This window comes from Rhipicephalus microplus, chromosome 8 (assembly GCF_043290135.1).
Source record: "Rhipicephalus microplus isolate Deutch F79 chromosome 8, USDA_Rmic, whole genome shotgun sequence".
NCBI classification, from domain to species: Eukaryota; Metazoa; Arthropoda; class Arachnida; order Ixodida; family Ixodidae; genus Rhipicephalus; species Rhipicephalus microplus.
The window spans coordinates 15,593,145-15,611,254 of NC_134707.1; the positions used below are offsets into that span (position 1 = coordinate 15,593,145).

The 18,110-nt window shown below is 45.8% G+C and overlaps 1 protein-coding gene and 1 long non-coding RNA gene across 2 annotated transcripts in view; one reads left to right on the forward strand and one right to left on the reverse strand.

Annotated features, from left to right (window-relative positions):
• Positions 1–18,110, forward strand: part of LOC119165217 (uncharacterized) — a 99,951-nt gene that overhangs the window by 26,362 nt on the left and 55,479 nt on the right. The window lies entirely within an intron of this gene.
• LOC142768830 (uncharacterized) lies at positions 10,053–17,405 on the reverse strand. The gene is made up of 2 exons (XR_012885490.1): positions 17,076–17,405; positions 10,053–10,468 (listed from the first exon to the last, which is right to left on the reverse strand). It is a non-coding gene; the product is annotated as an uncharacterized LOC142768830 (long non-coding RNA).

Genomic DNA, 18,110 nt, shown 5'->3' on the forward strand with positions numbered 1-18,110 from the left:
ATGCAGACATTATGGGACATTATCGGAAAAAGAAGCGGTAACCCATCGCACACAAGTATCTGAGGAGAAAGCAAGTGGTGACGTGCTGAAACACCGATGCATGCAATGCACCCAGAGACGTTCACCCATCGGAGATGAGCAACACAATGCACATAATGGTGCTGCAGAGAAATTCCCATCATGACATCGTTGACGGCATTGGTTACAGCTCATAGCTGGCTTCGGAGGGGTTTTGTTTCGTAGAGTCATCAAATGCTTTCTTGCGGAAATACTGGGTGTAGCCTGAAATCAACAAAAACATTTTAGGATGCCGTTGGCATGCATGAAAGCAGACCGAAGTATTGTATTGCTCATCATTCTCAGGTTTTTTTTATTCACAAAGCAAAGGGAGTTAACCCCAGTATATGATTGAGCTATCGCAAGACTTCTGTCGCCTATAGCGATGCGGGGAAATCGTTTAATGCAGGAACTGTTTAATGGACTAATAAAAAAACGGTGGCTTTGTTGCCTTCAGAAAATTATTTTGAATAAACATGGTACTCATGTGGATGAACACATTTTTACTTCTGAGATGAAGGGAGCATTCAAATGAAAAAATATATACTAAAAATTTACAAATGAAGCTTATTTCTGAGAAGAAAAGGAAGATTAAAGTTAATTACGTTCGTGCGAATCGTGGCAATTTATTCTTCATGGGACGATGAGTCTTGTGTGAAATGTATGCTTCAGAGGTGCTGAAAACGCATTAAAGCACAAGCGAAAAGAACACGTTGTCTTATGTTACGAGGAAATTAGAAAATGTTGACATTATCAGTAGTGTGTCAGTGCAAAAAAAAGTTCTTCAGATGACTTAACAGGCTTGATTAGGTTTTCAAGTTAGCAGTTTGTCGGTGTACACTTCATGACCTAGAAGTGACCTAGACTTGAGGAGCTTCAGCCAGAAGAGGGGGTTTCTCTCACCATTGGCTACTTGTTGTCCATTTGGGTTGTTTTATGTACTGCACTTTGTATTCTGCAAGAGGACCATATTGTGTGAAACAGCGTCAGATACTTTGAAAAACAACACTAAAGATTTGAACCTGGCCGATATGACACGTAGCGCATTGGCGACAGACCTGTGCAAGGTGTATCAGGAGATCGAGTCACCCAAAAGATGACGTTTTGATCTAGGAAGATAATTGAACAGTTTCTTTCAGGAGACGAGCATTGAGAAACACTGATTTGAGCTTCTGGTAGACCGGCGTTGCTGTAAAAATGTAAAAAAATGAAGCGCTGCTAAATGCATATAATGATCGGCTAGCAGTCATTCACAACGTTGTGTTGAGTAGCAGAAAGGTACGTACTGGAATCAATTCACACCTGGTGAGGCAATTCATCGTGCAAACATTGATGGTATGCTCCTCCATGACCAGCCATGCACAACTAGAATATGGATCAGAAGCGTGCAAGTACAAATAAATGTAACAGGTGTACATGCGAGTACAGTGCACACAAATAAAAGACAATTTATAGCTGTAGCCGGTGTTTACCCAGCACGATTTTATGTGTGCTGGGTAAATGTTATCCGTGCTGAATGTTATATCAAATGCTGCATTCGTACATCACATATTTTATCATCAGGGTTTTCACGTTACAGATGGGAGGGGCTTGTTACAGGTTACTGATGCAAGCACACCTGCTTGCTACTCACTACGGCATTATTAAAACATTTCAGGTGGTAGGCCGGCATTCGCCATGCAATTTTTCTTCATTCTGAGAAGCATGGTATTCGCTAAACACTCGCAATGAATTGTGTGCATATTGTTCATGCAGTGTCTGACGACGATGAGGAACTACGCCTGAAGTTGGTATGCGCCACAGTGAACAAAAACAAGGTTTTTTTGTAATGGGCTCGAGCATTGGACGAGCCACTTATGACGCTATTCGCATCGTGCGATGGCTGCTTGTTCTTTGGATGTTTAGCACGCTTTATAATTCGTATTAACGCGATTGCTTTACCGACATGAAGTCTGCCTAAGTCAAGTTTGCCAACAAGCCCGAAGCACCGGTGTGGCTCTGGGGTAAAATACTGCCTTGCACTCAGCGGAACCGGGTTCGAGCCCCAGTGTCATTGGTAGTAGGTTTTTTTTTACTTTCACAAGATGTGTTTACGGACACTGGTGGCGCTGCGCATGACCCTATACTAATCTCGTAACAGCTTTGGCTGTAAAAGACCATGGAAACACCATGGAAACACCACGATACAAAGGTTGTCAGATCGAAAACGCCTACATATGGTAGTCGTAAAGTAACTTACGTGCAAAACACAGGGAAGCATGGATGAGTATGTGCCTCTGCTGATGTTTCCAGGCCCGGTGCCAAAGGTATGCGTGCGACATTGTTTGAAAGGAGTCACCGATGTCGCGGTCGATGTCGGTCTTGCTGCGACACGTGCAAAATCCTTTTTTGCTCGAACGGCCAGCCTCGATGAGATAAGCTGCAGAGCATGGTGAGCTTGCTTGTATCCAGGTAGGTGCTGTTGTCAGCCACAGGGGAAGTTGCGCTGGATTGTACGTTGAGCGGCAGGAGTGCTCCGGCATTTGGCTGCACTGAGGCACTCAACAAGCAACTGGAAAACAGGGAAACTTGAGTAAGTACATGCGTCTGCCGATGCTTACATTCGCCCTGTTTTACCAGACATGACTGACCAGTGGAAGTTAGGCGGACATCTACTCAATTCGGAAGAGTCGTCAAACTATCTCGGAACAAATGCTTCAAAGGTTAAGTTTCGCCATAAACGCAAGAGATGAGCGTTTTTTCGGCGTTTTTAGAGACTTGATTGACTAATAAGACGATTTTGATGCAACACAATATACCCGTTTTAGACGTGACGTTCTTTAGCGGGCGAGAAGTGGTACACTTATTTGTGGCAGGAAATTTCTATTCAGCTGTAAATACAGCTGAATAGAATTATGCTTTACAAATCACAGGATAATTACTCATGGGTAAAATGATGTGTTGAAGCTGCTGAGAACCTGCAGTAGAACCCGAGCAAAAAGACCAGATTGTTATTTGGCCATATTGTTGTGCGTGTGCGTGCGCGTGCGTGACACGCGCACACACGCACACAAACGCCGCTTCGCCCGGCGCACACAAACGCCGCTTCGCCCGGCGCACACAAACGCCGCTTCGCCCGGCGCACACAAACGCCGCTTCGCCCGGCGCACACAAACGCCGCTTCGCCCGGCGCACACAAACGCCGCTTCGCCCGGCGCACACAAACGCCGCTTCGCCCGGCGCACACAAACGCCGCTTCGCCCGGCGCACACAAACGCCGCTTCGCCCGGCGCACACAAACGCCGCTTCGCCCGGCGCACACAAACGCCGCTTCGCCCGGCGCACACAAACGCCGCTTCGCCCGGCGCACACAAACGCCGCTTCGCCCGGCGCACACAAACGCCGCTTCGCCCGGCGCACACAAACGCCGCTTCGCCCAGCGCACACAAACGCCGCTTCGCCCAGCGCACACAAACGCCGCTTCGCCCAGCGCACACAAACGCCGCTTCGCCCAGCGCACACAAACGCCGCTTCGCCCAGCGCACACAAACGCCGCTTCGCCCAGCGCACACAAACGCCGCTTCGCCCAGCGCACACAAACGCCGCTTCGCCCAGCGCACACAAACGCCGCTTCGCCCAGCGCACACAAACGCCGCTTCGCCCAGCGCACACAAACGCCGCTTCGCCCAGCGCACACAAACGCCGCTTCGCCCAGCGCACACAAACGCCGCTTCGCCCCACACATCATTCACTCCGTGAATATTACTGGGTGCCTGAAATTTAACCACGTTAAAATGTTCAAAAGGACAATAAAGTTAAATGATTTGTAAAAGTATGAAACAAATATTGTGACTTCCTTTTTTCAGGGCGATATCTTCGAGCAGGCAACCATGATGCAAAATCCTCTTCGTGTGTTTTGTATATGAAAAAAAGTAATCACAAATATTGACGTGTTACACGGCCGTTAGTATAGCCTGCTGTGTAAACTGCTGCGGACAGCGCTAAAAGGATACAGGGAGATGCTAACAATAGCTCATAATACTACGTTGAATAATGAGAAATGTACATACTGCGATGAAGCTACTGTTTGGGGGCAATAATCGTGATGATGGCGATGAAATGCTTCTTCATGTGCAGCATGCAGTCATGTCTTATGAAACCTGCAAATAAAATTATATTAGGTTCTTTACTTCAATATCAGGTTCTCTACCTAAATAAACTAATTTAGGCCATAGACTAGCACCTAGGAATTTTTGAAAGAGCCTAAAAATTTTTCGGACACTCATGTTGAAAGATTGTAGAAGATTTATGTTCAAACATTTATGTTCAAAACACCAATAATCGTACCACTATGTTGATTCGATGAGACAAGACTGACATCAATGCTCCAATTTAGGTCGACTGTTACGTTAGGTGCACAAGTTCTGCATTGGCTAATGGGTGTACATTGCTAATGGTTCTGCAATGGCATCGGCTAATAGCATTGGCTTATGGGTCAGTGGTGGGTCTGAAAGAAAGCATCGTCGGGAATGTGTGCGCGATAGGTGCGACATCTTCACTTTATCTGCAACTGTCACTGTGCATCTAACGCAGGCTAAAGTGGTATTTGTCCGTGAATGACATACCAGTTTCATTTTTGCGAGAGGTCTATCGTCTTCCCTACAATTTAACCATCAGCGACATGGAAGGAATTACTCTATCAGTCCCACTTGCTTCGTTTCAGGCCTCGTCCTAACATGTGGCGACAATAAAGCAGCAGCAAGCTGCTTTACTGCATTATTGAAACTTCAGACCAAAAAGCATTCAAAAGCTCTCACCTCTACAGAATCATCTGCACGAAGTGAATATTCTTGATGGCTGTAACATCTATTGGTCTATACGTCAGGTAGGTCATGCAACGTCCTGGTGAGTCACATTGGCCTTTTCAAAACAAAGAAGATCAGTGATGAAGGCCTTGCGATTCCAAGGGTCAGAGTACCTTGAATGAATAAATTAACGAACGAATACATTGTTTATTGCAGCAAAATAGAGGAAATGATCATCGAACAAAATTCACCTCGGTAGAGATTGAACTGAACCGAATGGCTCTATTGAGCATAATATGAGTGACAATGTCATAGGAAGCCTGTGTGAACCAAGTGACCCTGTGGTCGAACTGTGCTCAGCAGTTATGGTCACTGTTGTCCTCGACGTGCGCAATGAAGACTTGCAGCCATCACGGCTAATTCTGCTTGTTTTAAAGAGCGACATTTGATAAATTTTAAAGACGAAATTTTGTCTCCATAAGTACCATTAAAGCATCTTATTGTGAGTAATGGAGTTATCGAATTCTTAATGCTTATATTTTCATGTTGCTGCCTAATGCTGGCTGGTAGCGTAAATCAAAGAAGTCTACAATAGGCTTTGTTTTAGCATTGTTGCCAGAAATCTCACATGCACCCTCTTTTCACCGCTTTGATGTACAAGTGGGTGTAAAGGGGAAGTTATGGATTTTAGTACATACTCTTTTGGCACTGCCCGAAACATTCTTGCTTCGACACATACCGATGCTTGAGAGCGAAAGTCGCTTTCGTTCAGGAAACCAAAACAAATTAATGGATACCTGAAAGCAAGTAACGCGATAGGATTATGTATTGTTTTTGTATACATTAGAATAATATGCGGAGAATGAAAAATAGCATGAGTTGAAGCGATTTCGAAAAACGTGAAAAGCCATTGTGACTCCTGCAGGGACATATCTTGAAGCAAACAAAAGTGAGGCAGAACTGTTCATTCGGTTCTCTACAAAAAAAAAAGCAAGCAATATGGGCATGCTACTTGACCGAGTGGCCGAGAGTAAAGCATGCTGCTCAACCGCAGAGCACTACGACATACAATGTCACCACGAACATTTAGTTTTGCAAGTTCCTTCACTCAAGAACGTGGATGGAAGCTCCAGTAGTACGGAATATGTCACCTGCTCTTGATGTGGAGGGCTGCTCTGATCTACCAAGAAGTGGGTACTGCAAGGTAAAATACATGCCTCTTATCAAGCAATCATCAAAAAGTTCACAGGCTCGTCACTACTTTGAACTAAACAATGACCTCACACAGTAATCTCCTGAGCTGAAGACATTCTTGGCCCATGACCTGCGTACAGCGTTCATTGAAAGTTGAGTTGTAATATCTTACATGGCTACTGTTATTCAATTACCATTACTCGTTGGGAGCTCTGATGGCTCATGCGTGTGGAGTATTTGTATTAAGCCGACAATATCGCTTCTTACTGGTAAGAATGCATGAAAATGCTTTCATATGGGCAATCAGAGGCCGCCAATGCAGCATTCATTTCTGATGTGTGTAGTTCTGAACGAGGTATGTATGCAAGGCATACACACATGTATTCCAAAGTTCTGACATGCTTTCATGGCCAACTAATTTTAGCACGTTAACCACTTTGAGAATACAATTCTTAACCGTCATATACACTGCTAAATGTTCCAATGCAAACATTTTCCCACTACAAGGCATTGCTGCATCACAATGCTGGCTTTGGATGAAATTCTGAAACTTACCAGCTCACTAGCTTCACACTTGCCACAACTACAGTGCCAGTGGGAATGCTTTTCGTGCACATATCGTCGGGAACTTGCGCTGTTGTACAAAACAGTTGTCACTGATCTGGAAACAAGAGTAACCGAGTTAGAATGCAACGTGACTAAATCAACGAACACTTCGAGCTGAACAGTTCGAGCTTGCTGGCGGTTATAACTAAAAATAAGCTCTAAAAGATATGGTAAGCTATGATAATAAGCTATAAGCTATAATAATAACCTATAAGAGTATAAATAAGCCATCAAGCCCATGCTGCGAAGAACTGTGCCCCTTTTTGCTTGATTTCACGCCAAATCTAAACCTACTGTTAACTACTCATGAATGCTCAGCAATTACGAAGTGTGGGAACTCAACTCAACGAAAACAGGAAAACGTGTCTCCGCCACACTAGAAAATATGCATGAGCGTTCTTCATACTCATTACTTGCAATCACTGCTGAATACTGTAAAATCCACACGGAAAGAAAGTAGTATGCGTGTCATCTCCGCATTAACCATACCGTACAGCAAGTCACACGCAAACAGGTCCGTCGGTTTCAGGAAACTCGACACTGGAAAAGAAGGACCAACTTACTAGCGTGCCTCCTGGCGCATCCAATGACAGCTCTCCCATAATATTTTTGCCATCTTTCGTTCTTCAGCGTCGTGGTAGGCTACAAAACTGTTGAAACAGTTCTGTTGATGAGTCTTCTTTGGCCATTGTCTGGCGAAAAGCAGCAGTTTGAAGGACATATTCACTGAACAAATGTGAATATGAAGCAGTAGCGAGTAGACATCCTATGGCATCGTCCCATTGCTTTTTCTCCTGGACAAGCTTCTTCCCATCTAGCATTACGTAGTGCAAGGTTTTAGTCATGTCCGGGAACGAAGGTCCCTGAATACGTTGCGTAAATTAATGTTCTTTCATATGATTATGAGATGCCGTAGCGAAGGGCTCCAGAAATTTCGACCACCTTAGGTTCTTTAACGTGCACCCGAATCTGAGCACACGGGCCTACAGTTTTTCCGCCTCCATCTAAAATGCAGCCCCCGATGCCGAGATTCGATCCCGTGACCTGTGGGTCAGCCGCCTAGTACCTTAGCCACTAGACCACCGCGGCGGGGCAAAATTTACCAGCTTCCCTAAGCAATACTGACAACACGTCTCGGAGTCCATAGGGCCAGGGCCACTGCACCAAGATGAGAGACCATTTACAAGCAAAGGCCCAGTGAGATCTTTCGAACCACTGAAGTAGGGTTCCAGTACACCCGGGTTTATTCCTTCAAACCTACTTCTACCTACTGGCATGCCCCTGAAGACCGTGCGTGTTCCTAGTAAATGTATTAGATCCAGCGTGTATTGTCGAAGTCGTTAACCCGCAACACACGAAAATCAGTGAATGGGCCGGATTAGATTTTGGCAGGCTCGCCAATTTCCACGGATTCGGGTGGCTGTGGATCAAAGACCGAGACAATACACGCATAAAGGATCAACATAGTTCGCAGAGGGAAATGCATGACATTTAGAGGCAGCGGGATCAGAATCACTAATAAAGTTCCTACATGCCCAATGTAAAAGGTCTCACTGAATCGTTGCCTATAGTCAATCTCCATGCTCGTCAACGATTCCGGCCCTATAGCCTCCGAAACCACGTCACAGCGCTGCGCCACTCCACATCCTCAACGTAACCGACGAAAGACGCTATTCATGCCACCACCGGTTCATCGTATGCTGACGCCATCACATGGTAGAGCAGTGAACGTGCCAAAGGGCCGGCAGATCAGGCTCAGCGGTGCATACAACACCCAGTGCCTAGAGACGGTGAAGTCCATTGGTGCCGCCATCGGTGACCCGCCCTGAAGGAGCCTGGCGCCAGGAACTTCACCGATAGTAGCGCACGGCTGCGGCATCCATAGGAGCTCCACCTTCACTAATCGAGGTCCCATTCCAACTCCCAGGACGCCGGTGCAATGGTCTTTAGTGTCCGAGTCCTTCCGCTCACGCCCTGGTGCGTATGCCAGAAAAAAGACCCTTCATTTGCAGGCACACACCGAGAACGCCTGCGCGTCTCTCCCCTTCCCCCCATAGCATGGTCCACGTGCCTCCCACTTCTGGAACGCGATTTCCTAGCCATGACCAGCGTCAAGCGGTGCCACGCAGAATTTACAACGCGTTCAGCATGTTAACGACCACGTCACGCAAAGACGACACTTGACTACTCGGCGATTGCTCAGACTGTGACACCCATCAAGCACGACAAGTACACAGAGCTGCGCACCGTGACGGATCACTGACATCTAGAAGCTTCCCAAAGCGATACCGACAACACGTCTTTAAGTCTACAGGGTCAGGGCCACTGTCCCAAGCTGAGAGACCAATTAAAAGCAAAGGCCCAGTGAGATCTTTCAACCCACTGAAGTAGGGGTCTATTATTTCCGGGTTTATTACTTCCAACTTACTTCTACCTACTGCCATGCCCTGGAGGGCCATGCGCGTTCCTAATGAATGTGTTGTGTAATCGACCGTGGATTGTCGGAGTCCTTAACCCGCAACACACGGAAATCAGTGAATGGGCCGGATTGCATTTAGGCAGGCTCGCCAATTTTCATGGATTCGGGTGGCTGTGAATCAAGGACCGAAACAATACACGTAGAAAGCTACAAAATATTTCATTGCGGGAAACTTATGACATTTAGTGGCAGCAGGAGCAGAATTAAGCCGGAGAAAAACTAATATGAAACTCCAACGTGCCCAATATAAAAAGGTCTCACCAGATCATTGCCTATAGTCGATCTCTGTGCTCGCCACAAAAACCACAACCCCGGCTCTGTAGCCTCCGAAGCACATGGTTAGCCCCACTTGAAGGTGCACGCAAATATCCGGGACCCACGACGCCGCGCCACTCCGCATCCTTAGCGTAACCGGCAAACGACGCTATCCGTGCCACCGCGGATTCACCGTCCGCTTCAGAGCAGCGGTGCATACGGTACCCGGTGCCTAGAGATTGCATGGCCCACGGGGGCCGCCATCGGTGACTCGCCCTGAAGAGGCCTAGCACCAGGAACGTCGCTGATGGTAGCACGTGGCTGCGACGTTCCAAGAATCTCCACCCACACTAATCGAGGTACACTTCCACATCCCAGAACGCCAGCGCCTAGGTCTTCCGAATCCCAGTCCTTCCCCTTACACCCTAGTGCATCCGCCTGCGAGACGACCCTTTATTTACAAACACCGACAGTGTCTGTGCGTCCCTCTCCTTCCCCAGCCACAAGTGCGCAGGTGGCGGCTGCATGCCACACCCACCCGAACAGGGAATTGATTGATTTGAGTGGTTCAACGTCACAAAACCACCATACGATAAGAGACGCCGTAGTGGAGGGCTCCGGAAATTTCGACCACCTGGGGTTTTTAACGTGCACCCAAATCTGAGCACACGGGCCTACAACATTTCCGCCTCCGTCGAAAACCTGAACAGAGGAAGCCACTCAATCAGAGCCGATGTGTCGAGAGCCCCCTGCCATTAGCCACCATGATGAGGACGAACGCAGATTAATAGCGTACCGATTAACTTGGGCACATTACCGGAAACAGCAATAGGTGTGCCCTGTAATACCGGACAGCAAAATTGGGACCTGCAGTGAGCATCAGACAGAAGCTCACGCTCATGGATCAATGATGCACGAAATTCATCCAGGGACTGCTGCCCACCGGACAGGAAAAACATTTAACACAACAATGCTGGGGAGTGAGGACTAAATAGGAATCGGTGGCGGTCTTGGCGAGAGCTCAGATTCTTATTTCAGAGTGGCTTTGTCTCTTCCTTTCACCCAGTGCTGGCTCGAGGATGTCTTGGGCGTACTGAAATCATCAAACGAATTTTCAGGGTGACGCTCAAGTTTTGCATAGCACTCTTTTGTAAGCATTGAACATACACAGAACTAAAGAAGTGGAGTAAAGATGACCGCAGTGGGCAAAAAAAAATGGAATAGTTTACTCAAGTATAGGCTATCTGCTCCAAGTGATACAGCGATGAAAAAAAAATTCTCGTGTATTAAACAGCACTAGATCACTGTTTAAACACCTTGCAATTTGCGACACCAAGTGACCAGTCAGTTGCAAAGGAGCGAGTTTAAGTTCACGTGCCCTCTTGCGTTAAAGTTTTTCCTGCTAGTAATGCACGACATCCTTCCGCGAGGTCGAAATAAAAGCAGTTTTTGTGCATTGCTTGTAGCCGAAATATTGTAGATATTACGCTTCGCCACATGCTGCCAATACCCTCGAGATCGACCAGTGAAGGGTAATGGTTAGAACAATAAAACGCACAAATACTGCCACAATTGACGTCTCTCTGCAAGCCTATGCACTTAACCAGTACTTCCCAAATGGAGTTCAATACATTTTCGCAATTTTGACGTTTCTAAAACCATACATGGGTATTTGATATTGGCTTGTTTCGATCACGATCATGGAACTTGATCATTGGAGCGCAGTGAATTGTTCGTGGTTAGAGTCTGGTCATGGCTGTGACACAACCGTTGCTTTATGCGAAGTTACAGATCGTGTTCCATTGACGAAGTAACTCCATGTTGCTGATAGTGCAAGCAGTCCTGACATCGTTTCACTATGACATACGATGCATTCATTTTTGTTCCTGTTATACTTGGATTGTAAAATTTGTGTGCAAGATTTGCGTATCGGTATTATGTCAAGTTTATTCTGTGTTACGTTCTTTTTACTATTGCATTTGTTTTGTTAGCGCGCATGTGGTAGATGAAATGTTATTTTTCTTGCACTGTCAGCAACATTTCTTGCACTGTCAGCAAGAAATGCTACCACATTCGCGCTAACAAAGGGAACGCAATAATAAAAAGCAAGTAACAGAGATTAAACTTGACATAATACCGATACGCAAATCTTGCACACAAATTTTACAATCCAAGTATAACAGAAACAAAAATGAATGCATCGTATGTCGTAGTAAATCGACATACTTTTCGAACACTAATAGGTATGTTCAGCAGTATGCTTCACGACCTTAATATTCACCACCCTAATAGTTCGAAAGGGTTTTTTTTTTCAAAACAAAACCGAAACACAGCAAAAACGAAGCCACAAGTGCGATTCGCCACTCTCAACTACGAAGACTAGGCCAATCAGTGTACTGCCCATCATTGCCATGGTCGCTGAACGATCGCAGCGCCAGAGTTCCCTCTAGTTAATTTTAGGAAACTATGCTATACGTAGTAAACAGCCTTTATGAAGCACACGAGTGCTGCCAACGGGCACGGAAGCGTGCGTGGAAAAAGTTGGGATGCAGCAGCATCCACGATGAGCGCGCGGACCTCAGGCTCTAGCTTTCCTTTTTCGCCACGCCAGCGCTACTGAGATAGTATGAACATGGGAAGGAGCGATATATTACTGCGTGATTCACTCAATAACTTTGGTATTTAGCTGTGAGGGCCCATCTACCATTTTTGCCTGCCCGCGATTAAACCCGCTGCGTGGCTGAGAGGCTTTATTGCTATCCTTTAGCACCAATACGCCTTCGGCATAATTAAAACACAAACGATTCCGTTCCTGAAAAGGTGCCAAGTTTATGTATGCATTAACTATCAGTGGCACTAGGCACGCTTGAGTGAATTGTAATGTTCTGGTGATTAAAGTGTCCTAGAAATAACCGGGATTTTGTGAAATAAAATACTTTCACTTAGAATGGGTGCGTGTTGCTTGCACAATGTGCACACGAACTAGAAGGTTAATATTGCGCGTGTTTAAAAACGTATTTACGAAAATGGGGCGCATCGCGGATGTCACAGGTTTCGAAAGGAAGACAACGAAGACGAGTGTTTATGGTCGATTAATGAAGCTAACTGTTGGTGGTCTTACGAAAGAAGGTTAACTTGCGCAAAGTGTGGTGTTCTTGACAATACACCTCCGCCCTGCGAGACTACTCTCGTAGTCTGGTTGGGGTGACTCGGCAGAGTTACTGTGCCTTCGAAGATAAAATTACATTTGCACAACTGACAATTCAAGGTGCAATGAGACTTCTATACTCAATGAATTACAATGCTGTCTGAAGCGTATGTTGACAAACCAACCAGTCTTGCCGATGGATATATGTGAACAGTAGAAAGGGTAATTCGGTTAGGAACCCCTTCACAACTACTGGAATTTTTTTTAATCCTCCTTGCTCTGATCCAGTATTTTTCTCTGCCTACTGCAGACCGGTGCGACCTTTTGTACACTGAGAAACAAATGTAACTAAGGGGAGTAAACTACATCTACCCCCCCCCCCCCCCGTATTGCTTCATAACGTTCTCTCAAACTGCAACTCAAGTATAGTTCAAATAACTGCAGTATTCTTACTTTCTTCATGGGTGATGATAGTCTATATTCATTTTTTTGGGCAATGCAAATGAGCTGTTTGCAAACCGAAGCAAGAGCACACGCGAAACACCGCGCCTCTTTGAGCTGATGAATTGGCAGCTGCAAAATATCGCCCGGGTGATTCACGCTCTGTTTTATTGTTTCTTTTTTTATCACCGAGTGAAAGCATGAAATTTCTCGTTGAACAATATTAAAATGCGCTGACACGATCTGACTGCGATACCGACTTCGATGAATGCAAAATATACAGCCAGCAAACATGCTCCTCAGTAACGAAGTTTTTATAACAAAAACAACAAATTATCTCCGCATGGCACCTCGCAAGAAGACTCCAGTTTTATTCCTTCGTCTTCAAACCCGTTTAGAATGTGTTGACTTTTTTGGTTAAGAACCATGTGCTTTAACTCACGCAATGATAGACGACAAAGTTCTTTTGTAAAATCAAAACGAAAACCACAACAAAGCTTTATAGTGTTCTATAACTGAATATGGACACTTAGCTTCCGAATGAATGCCAGAATTTTGAAATACAACTGGCAGAAGAAGTTATTACAGAAAAACATTTCTCAAACTAATTCTAGCTTCGAGCCCAAGTGCGCTTCGTGCCTCAGCTTTCCAGTGCTACAGCTCTCCAAACAACGAAAATTAATCATGCTGGCATGTAAACATGAGCATTGCCTTTTATGTACAGGCGTGGGCATGAGTGTGCTGACCAAGAGATCGCGTGGCCGAATGCATCGATGCGTTATTTAGCCACGACATGCCGGCTGTGGTGTGTATGCGCGTTCCGCCGTATCAGTTGGCCGGTCATGTGACTCTCCGACGAGCTAGTAGTCAAAACGACATCTGGGTGTCACCGCTTTAGCGACATCAAGTTTATGCCGTTTTTTTTTTCCTTTGTTTTACGTAGCGGCTGCAACGTGGCTAGTTCCAGCGCCAAACTCGTGTCATGATTTATGCCGATCGATTCATAACTAAGCGTATCCCAGCTCGCAAAACCTGATGTAGAGAAGTACACAAAATGAATGTTCTCACCTCAGCTATAGCCTTTGTCGCATTGCACCAAATTGAACATAGGTGAGTCTAGTTAAGTGAATAAGTGTAGCCGAATCTAATCAAACCTAGTTGAGCGTGACATCACCTGATAAATTCGGGCGTAAGTAAGCTCAAGCCCAGTCCAGGTTTCCTTTTTTTATATTAAGCGCAGTAAAGCTTCGATGCGCCCATATTGGTCGAGAAAAGTACATGTGCAGCCAAATACAATTCATGCTATCATTTAATTTAACCGAACAAAGTTACCCGAAATAAGGCAAACCTTATCGCGGCCAATTATTCCAAGTTGACTTCCCCATGAGCGTGGGGGCACTAAACCTTGGAAGATACTCCATACTGACACTAGCAATCAAGTGAATTTTTCTAATTAGTGTTATTTAAGACGCGTATTTGTTATGGACGAATAATTGTTATGATATCTAATTACAGACAGAACATACCGTAGTTCCACGATGCATAATTAAGCTAATTGTGCCTAACGTAAGGAATGAGACAGTACCAAAGTAACCAAAGTTAAATCTGTCTAAATGAGGTTGATCATGGATCGTCAAACAAAAATTAAGCCCGATTATAAATTCGGTGTAAGTTAACAAGCTATAAAAAAGCACAATAAAAGTAACTGATGTTGAATTCTTATGAGCTCGGAGAATCCAATCGGAGGAAAATAATAATTATCAATCAACGAGTCCAGTTTCATTAGGGTAAATTGATAATTAGACTTACATTTAATTTTGCCTAACGCAACAAAGGCAAGCTGAGCTGAGTAAACTCAATTGTGTGTGCTTGGCTCATGAGGGTTTGGGAAGCTGGCCATGCTTTTGTATTCTAATAAGCTGGCATAAATTACGCAGCGAGCTTTTGTTCTGGCTTCGAGCGCGTCGAAGAGAGCTACACGAGAGGAAATTATACGAGGGAACGCGCATGCACACAGCAGCAGGAGTCTCGTCGCTAGATAGCACATCGATGATTTAGCCAAGTGATCCCGTTGCCCGCACACCTACGCTCACGCCGAATATTTAACTATAAAAAGTTTTAATTTTGTCCACATCGGAGGACAATGAACGAGCGAGAAATCAGCCGTCAGGAAAGAGTCGAGCAAGATAATGACAGCTTGTGAGCAACAAACACATGCCGTTATCGCCACGACACCCACACCGCGCGCTCAGCACCATCACATGTGCAAAGTCAATTTTTATGAAAGGGAACACGAACGCGTGGCCTGCGAGCTCCGGCGGCTGCTGGCAGCGCGTTGAAGTGGACGCGAGAGCAACCATAGCCTCTTTTCGCGTCAACTCACGGCGAGCAAAGCAACCGTTCATTGCCGATAGAGAACCAGCGGCAAGATACCACGCACTACTCCCCCCACCCCCCTGTCTAGGTGAATAACTCAAGAGGCCGGTAATCACCTTGAAAGGAAAGGGGCTGCTATTTTGCAGCTTGTTCCATATCAGCAATGAATGGCAGCTTTGCTCACCGCGAGATGACGCGAAAAGAGGCTATGGTTGCTCACACTTCCTCTTGAACGGGCTGCCAGCAGCCGTCGGAGCGTGCAGGCAACCACGTTCTCTTTCATATACATTTACACGGTACTGGCAACCGCAAAAGTTTACGGACCACGTGACGATGGAACCTCTTCGGAACCCTTTCGCTAAATCAGCGTGGATTAGTATTACGTTTTGTGTTCGCCGACTTGTCAACAAATTTTGACGTCTTCCTTTTTAACACAACTCACATTTAGTATCTGCGTCTATGTGCTGCAGCCTCGGGGTCAGTTCCGTTGGCTAGGGATACCAAGCCAACGGAACGCCGTTCGAGGCACGCCGCGATATCGTGTATCCTGTTGTAAAAGTGAAAGCAGGTAAACGGACCATGCGATCAAGGAAAAATGGGCTACGTCGCAGGATTAAAGGCCAGTGAATAACAAGAGCAGTTTCCGGCATAGCCATGTGCTCAACGGTAGACTGGCTCACGCAGTCTGCAAACTTTTGGTTTACTGTATGGGCGGTAGTAGCTGCGAAAGCACAAAAAACGCAATTGAAAAACAAACAAACCATTCCCTGAAGTAAAAAAATGCATTGTAGTCCCAAAGGGTGCGAGAACTTGTTTTGCCCGCTAGAAGCAGTCCAAATATTCAGACAAGTGTTTATAATGGGAAGTGCTAAAAGCCAGGGGCGTAGCCAGAATTTTTTTTCAGGGGAGGCGGCACCATGATTTTGGCCGCGAACTCTTGAAATGAAGATACTTTGCTCTGTTATGGCAAAAAAAATTAGGGGAGGGGAGGGCCTGGTGTGCCACCCCCTGACTACGCCCCTGCCGAAAGCACCGCATCAACCACTTTTGACACTTCTCATATGATATGTGACCGCGAACTCCAAAGCTTTCAGAGCGTCACGCCGCACGAATACCTTTCTTTCGAACGCGGAGCTTCACACATGCCAGTGGGTTGAGAGACCACTGACAGTGCCGCACAGTAAGCAATAGGGCACCGTTTCGCGTTAGAGAATTGGTCAGTTCACGGGAACCAATGTCACTAAAACCATAATGCTGTCATATTTGAAGCGCATACAAGAAATTGGGGTATGTTGTCACTCAAACTGAAAGAATTGATAAATAAGGCTGACCTGAGGAACGAATTTCGACTGTCAGCAGATGCATAACCACGTCAGATTGAACTAAGCAGGAACTGATGGCATGGTATTTTCGCGCCAGTAGTTAAGAGGGGCGTCACTATTTGTGCTTCAGTGTCATTTCATTATATTCTCTTCTACCCGGTAGTAGTAACTTAGGATTTTACGAGTGGTAACAGCGTTAAGGTCATGATGCACGCCAAATTGGGAACCTCGCATAAGTTTGAACCCAACTGCAATGCCCCTAAATCAACGCGCAGGGCCATTCTTTTGGTGGAGGGCGGAAACTGCGGGTGGAAGTGGTGAGCGGAAACTATCCTCTCGTCGATAGTGTCCTTAGTATTAGAACATAATTACTTTCACATGCCGCTGAGCATATAACTTGCGAGGAAACTCACTTGTTAGAAGCGAAGGTCCCACGAGTGGGGTAGGCGGAATGCGCCGCTGTCCATGTCGAAGCCAGCGTAAGGCACACGCTGTTCATATGGCGACACATCTCAGCTTGCAGGCACGAAGAAGGTCGACCAGACAAAGCGCAGCAACGGCACATACGTTTCAGTTCGACGATGGCAGGTGATAGCTATCAAAGGGCCGACGAAAATTCCGAGACGACTAAGGGCTAAATGCAATAGCCAGAGCAAGCGGAGCTCTGCTGGAATCCATGCCACGAAAGAAGGCGAATGATGAAAAGGCGACGTGCTTAAGAGGCCTAGTAAGCAGCGCTGAGTTGGACACGTGATCACCTGTCGTCCAATTAGCTTTGCCTCGACGGTCTGATTACGATAACTTAGTATACCGCTTCTGTCTCGGTGCTTCGCCATGCTTACGGCACACAGTTGCTGCGCCGGGCTGTACATCCCGCCCACCGCCGGCGAACGCCCTTTTGTAATGGCACCTGTGACGTCACGTGCGCAAGAAGTTGTGCCGTCATCTTCTACGACGGTTTCAGCCCCTGAAAATTGTTCAGTTTTCATTCTAAGCAGATAATTTCACGACAAAATTTAATGTCGAAACATTGACCCCAGCTACACCACGCGTTTGAGGAGTTTTCATCCTCATTTTCCATGAAACACTCGAGTTACTTTGGCTTTCTCTGTTTATTATTTATTTAACTTAGATTAACGTTATTTTTGTTTTGATTCTATTTTTTTTCCCGCTTATTCACACGCTATTCTCTATATCCACTGATTGTCAATTTGAGTGATATTGCACATTCTTAATGCTGTAAGTCGGCCATCCCTCCGACAATTGCTTTGATTATACACCATTGTTTCTTTATTATTTTCGTACACCCAATCACTTACGAGAGTTCCATCACAAAAATGACGTCCGACAATTCTTAATGGATTCAGAAATGGAGTACTTTCGTATTAAAAGCGTTATTAGATGCGGAGCATCTTATACTCGTGCCTTGTAGTGCGCCGTCCGCGTCG